Source organism: Pelodiscus sinensis, chromosome 2 (assembly GCF_052426305.1).
Source record: "Pelodiscus sinensis isolate ZL-2025 chromosome 2, ASM5242630v1, whole genome shotgun sequence".
In the NCBI taxonomy this organism is placed as follows: Eukaryota; Metazoa; Chordata; order Testudines; family Trionychidae; genus Pelodiscus; species Pelodiscus sinensis.
Genome location: NC_143053.1, coordinates 222,321,676 through 222,327,675, shown reverse-complemented (window position 1 = coordinate 222,327,675; position 6,000 = coordinate 222,321,676).

The window sequence follows — 6,000 nt, the reverse complement described above, 5'->3', positions numbered from 1 at the left end:
GGACTGACCCTTGGGGGACACCACTAGTTACCCCTCTCCATTCTGAAAATTTACCATTTATTCCTACCCTTTGTTTCCTGTCTTTTAACCAGTTCTCAATCTTCCCTCTTAGCCCATGGCCATGTAATTTACACAAGAGCCTTTGGTGAGGGACCTTGTAAAAGGCTTTCTGAAAATCTAAGTATACTATATCTACTGGATCCCCCTTTGCGGCGGAAGCACGGGTGCGAGCACTCCCCTTCTTCCCTGGGAGTTGGGGGGGGGGGGCTCTGCGAACCCACTGCCTTGGGTTTGTCCAGTGAATCCCTAAGCAGGGTCCCTAAGCAGGGTCTTCCTGCGGTGGAATTGATGGGTGTGACCGCCCCTCTGCCCTAGGTGGCAAAGGGGGTTCAGCGGACCCTCCACTGCGTCACCCCTAATGGGGTTAGGGGTTTAGCCCGCCTGCGGGCCTTGGGGGTCCTTGCCCCTTTCCCACCCCTCCAACAGGCGGTTACGCGTCCGTAGGGCTGGGGTGTGACCACTGTCCTCACACTGCCCTCGTCGCGGGAGGTTAGGTCACTAGGGATGCTTTCAGGCATGGGGGATATGGGGAGTGGAGGATCCGGGCCCTCCCTCTCCTCCGGGTCCCAGCCCCGGGCCCTAAGTGGAGTATGGTGTCAATGAGCCACCCTCCATGGCAGACGGGGCAGTGGCCCTAAACTCGCCTGCCCACGGGCGCCAGAAGTGCCCTGCCCCGGGCTCCTTCCACTCCCCGCCTTCAGGCTCTCCCAGCGGGACGCCTGCTGTGTCACTCACCCCGCCGGAGCTGCCGGGTCCGTCCAACCAGGATCCGGAATCCGCTGGAGCCATCCTTTTTCTTCACCCGGGAAGTGTGGGGCTTGGTGTTCCTGGAAGCCAGTGTGACCACCTCTCCACTCCCCCTCTGGCCATTTTTCAAGGCACCCTGGGAGTGACGTCAGGGGGGTTAGCTCCACCGCCCCAGTCCTCCCTTCTGGTCCCTCCCCAGTGCGTGTCCGGGACTCTGTCCCTGAGTGCGGGTCGCCCCCCCGTGCCGGGGCACTTCCCCGCGAGCTGGATCAGGCCCCGCCTCCCCTGCTGTGGGCTTGTCCGGGCTCCCCCACACCCTTGCTCCGGCCAGTCAGGACCGGCCCCACCGCTTCCAGCCGCGGCACGTGTTACCTCGCCCGGTGGGGGGTAACCCTCCCCCCGGGGCCAGTGCAGACCCGCCGGGTCCGTCACACCGTTGTCTGCATGTTTGTTAACCCCTTCAAAGAACTCTAATAGATTAGTAAGACATGATTTCCCTTTACAGAAACCATGTTGACTTTTGTCCAACTAATTATGTTCTTCTACATGCCTCACAATTTTATTCTTTACTATTGTTTTGACTAATTTGCCCAGTACTGAAGTTAGGCTTACCGGTCTGTAATTGCCAGGATCGCCTCTAGAGCCATTTTTAAATATCGGTGTCACGTTGGCTACCTTCCAGTCATTAGGTACGGAAGCCGATTTAAAGGATAGGTTACAAACCACAGATAATAGTTCAGCAGTTTCCTATGTGAGTTCTTTTAGACCCCTTGGATGAATGCCATCCAGTCCCGGAGATTTGTTAACATTAAGTTTTTCTATTTGTTCCAAAACCTCCTCTAATGACACTTCAATCCGGGACAGTTCCTCAGATTCATCACCCACAAAGGACGGTGCAGATTTGGGAATCTTCCCAATGTCCTCAGCCGTCAAGACTGAAGCAAAGAAATCATTTAGTTTCTCTGCAATGGCTTTATCATCCTTGATTGCTTCTTTTATATCTCGGTCATCTAGGGGACCCACAGGTTTTTTAGCAGGCTTCCTGCTTCTAATGTACTTAAAAAACATTTTGTTATTTCTTTTTGAGTTTTTGGCTAGCTGTTCCTCAAAATCTTTTTTTGCTTTTCTTATTACATTTTTACACTTGATTTGACAGTGTTTATGTTCCTTTCTATTTATCTCACTAGGATTGGACTTCTACTTCTTAAAAAATACCTTTTTGTTTCTCACTGCTCCTTTTAAATGGTGGTTAAGCCACGGTGACTCTTTTTTAGGTCTCTTGCTATGTTTTCTAATTTGAGGTATACATTTAAGTTGGGCCTCTATTATTGTGTCTTTAAAAAGTTTCCATGCAGCTTGCAGGGATTTGGCTCTAGTTATTGTGCCTTTTAATTTCTATTTAACTAACCTCCTCATTTTTGTGTAATTCCCCTTTTTGAAATTAAATGCCAGAGTGCTGGACTGCTGAGGTGTTCTTCCCACCTCAGGAATGTTAAATGTTATTATATTATGGTCACTATTCCCAAGCGGTCCTGTAATGGTTATCTCCTGGACCTGATCCTGCACTCCACTTAGGACTAAATCGAGAATTGCCTCTCCCCTTGTGGGTTCCTGCACCAGCTGCTCCAAGAAGCAGTCGTTTAAGCCATTGACAAATTTTATCTCTGCTTCTCTTCCTGAGGTGACATGTATCCAGTCAATATGGGGATAATTAAAATCCCCCATTATTATAGAGTTCTTTATTTTGGTAGCCTCTCTAATCTCCCTCAGCATTTCAATGTCAGTATCGCTGTCCTGGTCAAGTGGTCGGTAATATAGCCCTACTGCTAATTTCTTATTATTGGAGCATGGAATTACTATCCATAGCGATTCTATGGAACATGTGGATTCATTTAATATTTTTATTTCATTTGATTCTACATTATCTTTCACATACAGTGCCACTCTGCCACCCACTTGGTCTGCTCTATCCTTTCGATATATTTTATATCCCGGTATGATTGTGTCCCACAGATTTTCCTCATTCCACCAGGTTTCAGGGATGCCTATTATGTCAATCTCCTCCTTTAGTATGAGGTACTCTAGTTCACCCATCTTATTAGTCAGACTCCTAGCATTTGAGTAGAAGCACTTTAAAAATTTGCCACTGCTTATTTGTCTGCCCTTCCCTGATACATTGGATTCCTTTATATGCGGTTGTTTGTCTGCTCTGGCCCATGGTCTGTCCTCTCCCCTCCTCTCTTTCTGACTATAGCTTAGAGAATCCATTGATAGAGATTCTCCTCTAAGAGAAGTCTCCCTCTGATTTACGTGCATCTCCGCACCAATCAGCTTTCCCACATCTCTTAGTTTAAAAACTGCTCTAGGACCTTTTCAATGTTTAGTGCCAGCAGTCTGGTTCCACCCTGGTTTAGGTGGAGCCCATCCTTCCTGTATAGGCTCCCCCTCTCCCAAAAGTGTCCCCAGTTCCTAATAAATCTAAATCCCTCTTCCCTACACCATCGTCTCATCCACGCATTTAGACTCTGAAGATCTGCCTGCCTACGTGGCCCTGCACGTGGAACTGGAAGCATTTCCGAGAATGCCACCATAGAGATCCTGGATTTCAGTCTCTTTCCCAGCAGCCTAAATTTGGCCTCCAGGACATCTCTCCTACTCTTCCCTACATCATTGGTACCTACATGTACCACGACCACCGGCTCCTCCCCAGAACTACACATAAGTCTATCTAGATGCCTTGAGAGATCCCAAACCTTTGCACCAGGCAGGCAAGTGATCATATGGTTCTCCCAGTCATCACAAACCCAACTATCTATGGGTATGTCTACACTACCCCCCTAGTTCGAACTAGGGGGGTAATGTATGCATACTGAACTTGCTAATGAAGCCCGGGATTTGAATTTCCCGGGCTTCATTAGCATAAAGCCGGCTCCGCCATTTTTAAAAGCCGGCTTGTTCGAACCCCGTGCCGCGCGGCTACACACGGCACGGGCTAGATAGTTCGAACTAGGGGGGTAGTGTAGACATACCCTATGTTTCTAATGATTGAATCACCCAGTACTAATACCTGCCTCTTCCTAACAACTGGCATTCCCTCCCCCTGAGAGGTATCCTCAGTGCAAGAGGATACCGCAACATCCTCTGGAAGGAGGGTCCCAACTACTGGATGGTTTCCCTCTGCTCCCATTGAATGCTCTGTTCCGTTGAGACTTTCATCCTCCTTTAGAGCACTGGGGCTCTCAGACTGGAGGTGGGACAGTACTACAGTGTCCCGGAAAGTCTCATCAACATAGCTCTCTACCTCCCTTAGCTCCTCCAGTTCAGCCACCCTGTCCTCCAAGCCTGAACTCGGTCTCTGAAGGTCAGGAGCTCCTTGCAACAGGCGCACACATACGCCACCCGCCCACAGGGCAGGTAATCATACATGTGACAGTCAACGCAATAAACAGGATTGCCCCCACTCTGCTGCTGGGCTTCTGTCTCCATTTTTCTTATGAATAAGTTTAAGTATAAACTGGGCTTCTTTTAAAATCTCTGGAATATAGATTATTATAAGAGTTGTGTGTTAAAGAAGGTCAGAAGTCAGTAGTGCCCTCTAACCTCCCCCTCTAAACTCCCTCTCTAAACTCCCTGTTAGCTGCTCCTGGTCGCTGACTCACAGGCTTTTATAGCTCTGTTAGCCCCTCCCCCTGACTGAGGCTCAGCCAATTAACAGAGACTTCTAGATTTCAAACCTTTTAAAAGCTCCTTCAAACAAATAACCAAACAAACCAACCAGACAAACATAAGCTCAGCACACAGCAAATAACTCCCCCCCACACACAAACACACACTACAGACAGCCACTTACCACAAGGGTCCCGTGGAGGTCTCCCTCTTCAAACTCCCTGTTAGCTGCTCCTGTTTGCAAGCTTTCCTCCTCCTTTGTGCCCCCAAGCAGGAGCTACACACAAAGCTCCTGAAAGGTATTTTAGCTCCCAACTACTGCTGATTTAGATGGAAAGTAGATCCTTAAATACCTGTGTGACTTTGAGGATCTAGGGCAACTAGTTATCCTGTTGAATTAAACTGTATTTTTCTTGTTTTGATTAAAGCCATTGTGTAATCTCCTCTTGTGTTATCAATAGCCAGAGGCCTAAAAATACAGTCAAAATAGGAAGCAGGTTGTTTTTAAGGCCAGAGGAAGGGATGACAGAGAATTACAGTAAAACAATGACACTGGGGAAAAAAAGTACATCCCATCTTTCTTATAAAGTTCTCAGCTCTAATCTACATTTTGATATGAAACTTTTATACACCGGTTCCTAGGCAAGAACACTCAATGTTATCTTAAAGTTATAACAGTCTTCCTAAGCGTGAGTGGCAAAGCTGAGTTACATCACCCTATTTATATGTATTACTACTGGATTACAATATCAAAATTAACTCTGTTTTCTTATAGGATAAGTTGGTACTTTATTCTACTACTGGAGAGATGCCAAATTCCTGTTTAAGGCACAAAGTTCAGTGAGGGAAGAGACAGTGGTGTTTAACACTTAAGGATAGAGTCCAGAAATGTTCTAAAAGCTTTAAGAAAACTGGCTGGAAGGAAGGTAGTATTTATCTTAGAAGCTAGTGAACAACGCATAACATAAACAAGGAGAGACGAACAGGGTCAACTCTCCAACACTTAGAAGACCTCATGACTTGGATCTGGAACTATTTTTTCAGTTCTTCTGCCATATAACTTTCAGGAGAAAAAAAACCACAATTCAATCCAACAGATACCTCCCTCTTTTGATGGAAATCCTCTCCAAGTTTCAGCCTAAAAATGTCAGAAAATTGAGAATGTGGAGATGAACAAAATATATCTGATAAAGTTAGGAGATGTATAGATTTTTGAATTTTAAGGGCAGATGTGTTCACCCTGATTATCTAGTATGACCACCTGCATAAAGTCTCAGGGGAGCTGAAACCTCCACAGGCTCCTGGGCAAGGTAGGATGTGGGGGAGGGAGCTGGCTCTTTGCTCCTGGAAAGTGTGGGACATTAGGCAGAAGGAGAGGGGCCAGGAACAGTCAACCCCCTTGTGCCACCTGGAGTGTGGCACACTCCCTCCAGCCCTCAGAGACTTATGGACCATGTGATGCGGCGCTCCAACAGCAATTTAAAGGGTTTGTAACAATGGTGGCAGCTGGGAGAATTGCTGGGGTAA